This window comes from Eptesicus fuscus, chromosome 21 (genome assembly GCF_027574615.1).
Source record: "Eptesicus fuscus isolate TK198812 chromosome 21, DD_ASM_mEF_20220401, whole genome shotgun sequence".
NCBI lineage: Eukaryota > Metazoa > Chordata > Mammalia > Chiroptera > Vespertilionidae > Eptesicus > Eptesicus fuscus.
The window spans coordinates 39,665,259-39,671,757 of record NC_072493.1 but is presented as its reverse complement, the minus strand read 5'-3'; the positions used below and the strand labels follow the sequence as shown (position 1 = coordinate 39,671,757).

General features: G+C 48.8%; 1 non-coding gene across 1 annotated transcript; it reads right to left on the bottom strand.

The window, feature by feature from the left end:
- Positions 1–539: 539 nt before the first annotated feature.
- Positions 540–649, bottom strand: LOC114228643 (U6 spliceosomal RNA). The gene has a single exon (XR_003614772.2). It is a non-coding gene; the product is annotated as a U6 spliceosomal RNA (small nuclear RNA).
- Between the last annotated feature and the right edge of the window lie 5,850 nt (positions 650–6,499).

Genomic DNA, 6,499 nt, shown 5'->3' with positions numbered 1-6,499 from the left:
ATTTTTAACCTTACAGAAAAGTTGCAAGAATAAGACAAAGCTTTCTGTATGACCTTCATCCAGGTTCACCAATTGTTAACACTTTACCAGTGTGCTTTATCATCGGCTCTCTCTCTCCCCCTTCTCCCCAGCCATTCGAGAGTAGTTTCAGACATTTTGCCCCTTTGTGTATTTCCAGGTTTACGGGCATTCTCTCACACAGTACAGTTATCAAAAGCAGGGCATTTAACAGCGATACAACACTAGTATCTAACTCAGTCTGTAGTCAAATCACCAGTTGTCCCCAAACTGTCCTTTTTTCAAAATATATGTTTATTGATTTCAGAGAGGAAGGGAGAGAGAGGGATAGAAACATCCATGATGAGAGAGAATCACCGATTGGCTGCCTGCTGCATGCCCTCTACTGGGGATCGAGCCCGCAACCCAGGTGTGTGTCCTTGACCGGAATCGAACCCAGCAGCATCCTTTAGTCCACAGGCTGATGCTCTATCCACTCAGCAAAACCAGCTAGGGCCCCAAACTGTCCTCCCCCCGCCCCTTAAAATATGAAATGCTTCGCGAATTTGCGTGTCATCCTTGCACAGGGGCCATGCTAATCTTCTCTGTATCGCTCCAATTTTTTTAGGATATGTGCTGCCTAAGTGAGCACCAAGCTGTCCTTTTTAACAAAACGTTATTTTCCAGTCCAGGATCCAATGTGAGGTCATGTCTGGTGCCATTGCTCAGCCCTCCTTGTGTTTCACGGAGTTGACATTTTTAAACATAACAGGCCAGTCCCTTGTCAGAGGTCCCCCTAGACCTGGGTTTGTCTGATATTTCCTTGGGACTAGATTCTGGCAGCAGGATGTGCTGTTCTTCTCAGCGTCCTGGGTCAGAGGTCACATGATGTTGGTCTGCACATTATTGGTGATGAATTCCATCACGTGGTTAAGGTGAAACTGGAATCCCTGACTCATAGACTCACCAGGTCAGTTTCTTTCCTTTCTGGGCCTCAGTTTCCCTTTTCTTTAAAATGGAGGTGTGGGCCCTGGCCGGTTTGGCTCAGTGGATAGAACTTTGGCCTGCGGACTGAAAGGTCCCAGGTTCGATTCTGGCCAAGGGCACATGCCCGGGTTGTGGGCTTGATCCCCAGTAGGGGGCGTGCAGGAGGCAGCCGATCAATGATTCTCTCTCATCATTGATGTTTCTCTCTCTCTCTCCCTCTCCCTTTCTCTCTGAAATCAATAAATAAATATCTTTAAAATGGAGGTGTGGCCCTAACCGGTTTGGCTCAGTGGATAGAGCGTCGGCCAGCGGACTGAAAGGTCCCAGGTTTGATTCCGGTCAAGGGCATGTACCTTGGTTGCGTGCACATCCCCAGTAGGGAGTGTGCAAGAGGCAGCTGAATCGATGTTTCTCTCTCATCGATGTTTCTAACTCTCTATCCCTCTCCTTTCCTCTCTGTAAAAAATCAATAAAATATATTTAAAAAATAAAAAAATAAAATGGAGGTGTGGCCTGGCCAGTATGGCTTAGTGTTGAGCGTTGATCTATGAACCAGGAGGTATGGGTTCAATTCCCTGTCAGGGCACATGCCCAGGTTGTGGGCTCAGAGGGGAGAGAGAGAGAGAGAGAGAGAGAAACATTGATGTGAGAGAGACACATATATCGGTGGCCTCCCGCATACGCCTGGATCCTGCAACCAAGGTACATGCCCTTGAGCAGAATTGAACCCAGGACCGTTCACCGGATAGGACCAATGCTCTATCCACTGAGCCAAACCAGCTAGGGTAATAAAAACATATTTAAAAAAAATAAAATAGGCCCAGCTGGGTGTGGCTCAGGGATTGAGCTTCAACCCAGGAACCCAGAGGTCAGTATGGCTTAGTGTTGAGCGTCGACCTATGAACCAGGAGGTCACGGGTTCAATGTCCAGTCAGGGCATATGCCCAAGTTGTGGGCTCAATTCCCAGTAGGGGGCATGCAGGAGACAGCCAATCAATGATTCTCATCATTGATGTTTCTCTCTCTCTCCTTCTCCCTTCCTCTCTGAAATCAATAAAAATACATTAAAAATAAAATGGAGGTTTACACGAGGGTCTGCAAACATACCTAACCAGCAGATGTGTTCTGTGTAGTTCTCATGCTCTTAAAATGTATTTATTTTTATTTTTTAATTGAACATGCCAACCCTTAAGTTTGGTAGCTTTCATGCATGCACCTGGAAGAGACATTCTCTGAATGTCTGGGTTTACCCAGGATGCTGATAACAAGTGAAACTTTGCAGCCAGGGTTGGGGCCTCCTGAGCAATGATTGAAAGTATGACTTCTGCCTCTAGAGAGCTAGGACCATCACCGGCGAGCACCGTCTTGGTGGCACTGGTTAAGGGATGGGTGCTTAATTGTGCCAGGGCTGGGGGGCTGGAGACCCTATCTCTGAGCCCCCTCCTTGGAGTCTGTCTTTCTTCGGGGGAAGGGAGATGGGTGTGGAAGGACACACGCTCAGTCCTGAGGTCAGGAGGCTGAGGGGATTTCCATGTGTGGAGGAGACAGATTCTTTGTTTTAGAGAAGTAACTTAACCAAGGTCAGCGCTGGGTTCAGCTCTTGGATCCAGGGCTAGTTCCTCACAAAGAAGCACATCGCCCATAGCCTGGACCCACCGGCACCAGGAGACGCCTAACACACATTCCAGGCGGATCATGGCCAAGTCCTGTGCCAGCCGCTTGGTACCTACAGTCTCATTAGAGTCTCATCAACCCACCAACACAGAGTTGAGTATTATTTCCATTTCACAGATGAGGAAACTAAGGCTCAGGGCAGTGAAGTCACGTTGCCGAAGGGTCACACCGCCATTTGGTAGCAGAGCCCTGGTGCGACAGATACACTGTTGTCCCTCAGTAACTATCTCCCCTCTTCCTTTTGTAACAGAACTTCAGCTGGGGTACACGCGACCCAGGTAAAACTACATTTCCCAGCCTCCCTCATGATACACATAGCCACGTGACTATATTCTAGTTACTAGAATGGGATGTGTCTGACTTCTGGGTTGTAGCCTTAAAGGGGCATACAACTGACTTTCTTTTTTTCTTCTTCCCAATGGCTGGAATGTGGATGTGATGGTGGGAGCTGGAGCAGCCATTTTGGAACCATGTGGAAGTATGAGGTGAAGGCAGAACAATGAGGTAGAAGAAGCTTGGGTATTTGACATTCTCAAGCTACTGTTTTATGCCTGGCTGTTACCTAGGCCTTTCCATGAAAGAAAAATAAACTCCCATCTCATTCAAGCCGCCACATATTTTAGTTTTTGTTGTGACAGCAGGATAAAAAGCCTAGCTAACACACACATCTGCCTGGGCCTTCTTTATCCAAATTTTCAATCAGAGCAAAGAATAGTTCCCATCATCGCCACTGGTTTTCCTCTATGTCCTCCAAAAACAATCCCAAGATGATAAAAACAGCCTTTCCTACGTATCAAGTTCTTTTTCAGAACCATGCCCTGTTGTAAGCACTGTACACAATTCATTGAAGTTTAATCCTCACAGGAAGTTTAAAATATCCTATATAGCCCTACCCGGTTTGGCTCAGTGGATAGAGCGTTGGCCTGTGGACTGAAGAGTCCCAGGTTCGATTTCGGTCAAGGGCATGTACCTTGGTTGCGGGCACATCCCCAGTAGGGAGGTGTGCAGGAGGCAGCTGATCGATGTTTCTCTCTCATCGATGTTTCTAACTCTCTATCCCTCTCCCTTCCTCTCTGTAAAAAATCAATAAAATATATTTAAAATAAATAAATAAAATATCCTATATAATAAAAGCCTAATGTGCTAACACTACGAGGTAAAGGCTATGGTTGTGCCCTCATTTTTACAGATGAGGAAACTGAGGATCAGGCTGGGGAGTCACCTGATCAAGGTCACAGCGAGGAACCGGAAGGGCAGGACTTGAACTCAGCTGTGACCCCAGGGCCTGTGCTCTCCATGACGCACCTGGCTGTCCTTTCTGTTACTGACACCCGTTTCCAGTGGCACACGCATGCGCGCGCTCGCACTCCCACGTGCACACACTGAAAAGAACAGATTCAACCACACACAACCTTCCTGAGAGGCAAGAGGGCCCATGAGTATGGACATGGGTTTAGAAGGCAGCAGACTTGGGCTTGGGCAGAAGACTTGCTCTCTCTGAGCCTCAGTTTTCTCCTCTGGAATATGGGCGACATCATGGTCAGTCCATGGCTGCTCATATTTGCGTTTCTGTTCACATCCTCAAATGGGCCACACAGTGTGACAGGGGGCCTGACACGCCACAGAGAATCGCAGACCCCGTCACACAGTGCGGAGGGATCGCTGTTCTTTTTACCGTCACTTCCCAAGGGCCGGCTCCGTGCCAGGCAGGGTGCTAGCTGCTGTGGGAAGGGCAGCAGCATCCAAGGCCTCCTGGAGCTCAGGGTCTGCTGGAGAGACAGTCCCTGCGCATGGCCGTACCCATGTGCTGGGATCACGGCGCGGGGAGTTCTCACACAGCTGCTTCCAGGGCCCAACACTCACTCACCCTCTGTAGTGGGTTGAATGGTGGCCCCCCACAAAGATATGTCCCTGGAACCTGTGAGTGTAACCTTATTTGGAAAAGGGTCTTTGCAGATGTAATTCAGAGAAGGATCTTGCCCGGCTGGCATGGCTCAGTGCATAGAGCATTAGCCTGCGGACTGAAGGGTCCCAGGTTCGAATCCGGCCAAGGGCACATGCCTGGGTTGCAGGCTCCATCCCCAGTGTGGGGCATGCAGGAGGCAGCTGATCAATGATTCTCTCTCAGCATTGATGTTTCTATCTCTCTTCCTCTCTGAAATCAATAAAAATATATTTAAAAAAGAAAGAAAAGAAAAACAGCCCTAACCGGTTTGGCTCAGTGGATAGAGCGTTGGCCTGCGGACTCAAGGGTCCCAGGTTCGATTCCAGTCAAGGGCATGTACCTTGGTTGCGGGCACATCCCCAGCAGGAGGTGTGCAGGAGGCAGCTGATCAATGTTTCTCTCCCATCGATGTTTCTAACTCTCTATCCCTCTCCCTTCCTCTCTGTAAAAAATCAATAAAATACATTTTTTTAAAAAAGGAAAACAGCACTTACCATTACTCAGAAACACATGATCACTCATGAAGCCCAAAACAATGGGACCAAGGTCATCAGCATCTCTCGAAGGACAACCCTTTCTTCAAGGCCAGGGGTAGTGGGGGCCGTTAGAGCTCCAGTCCTTCCTCAGGGGTTCCAGCTTGTCCCTGCTGCCCCCACTGCACATCCATCTCCCCTTCCTGAAGATCAGTCAATTCCTGTAGCAAATTTCTTCTCCATATACCAATCTCCTAGAAACGTCGCTTCTCTGATTGAACCTGGCGTCAGCTGAATCAAGGCTCCTAATGTCCTTGTCCTAATCCCTGGAAACTGTGATGTCATTTTACATGGCAAAGGCACTTTACAGACTGGGTGAGGTTAAGGATCTTGAGATGGGAGAGTATCCTGGGTCCAAAGCAATCACAGGGTCCTCCTAAGAGGAAGGCAGGAGATCAGAGTAGGAGATGTACAGAGGGAAGCAAAAGGTTGTAGACACAAGGAAGGGGCCATGAGCCAAGGAATGCAGGCCAACCTCTAGGAGCTGGAGAATGCAAGGGAACGGATTCTCCCCTAGAGCTGCCCGAAGGAACCAGCCCTGCGGACACCAGGGCCCAGTGAAACCGATTTTACACTTCTTTTTTTTTAAAAAAATATGCCTTTATTGATTTTTAGAGAGAGGGAGAGAGATAGAAACATCAATGAGAAACATCATCGATGGGCTGCCTCCTGCACGCCCCGTACTGGGGATTGAGCCTGCAACCTGGGCATGTACCCTGACCAGGAATTGAACCAGCGACCTCTTGGTTCCTGGGTCAACACTGAACCACTGAGCCACACCGGCTGGGCTGATGTTACACTTCTGACCTCCAGAAGTATAAGACAATACACTTACATGTGTTGTTTTAAGCCACTTAATTTGTGGTGCTTTGTTAGAGTGGTAACGGGCAATGAATGCTTGATTCACAAGAGATGTGTCCACGGAGTCAAGACACAGACATTGTATTCAGGGGCCCTAGAGCCACTGAGTGAAATGTGACACATCAAGAGAGGCAGGCACATAGAAACAACCATACGATGACCGCAGGTCTCACAAATGCCACAGAGACAACCGCAGTGTCACACAACAGTCATCTGTGGCACTCCTCAGACAACACACACACACACACACACACCCAGGGTCACTGTGGAATGTAACAGGGTCTCCTGGAAAGATGTCACACATCAGGTCACCCCCAGACACAACGGCACAGTGACACCATGACAGAACATTCGAACACACCGGAAATCCTAGAGTCACTCACACATGCCATCACCATTCTGGGACTCCCAGGTCCCTCGTGGAGTACGGCATACAGGGGTGTGCACACACAAACTCACTTCTCCAGACCTCCTCAGGAAAGCGGGCCAGCCACGCCGGGGA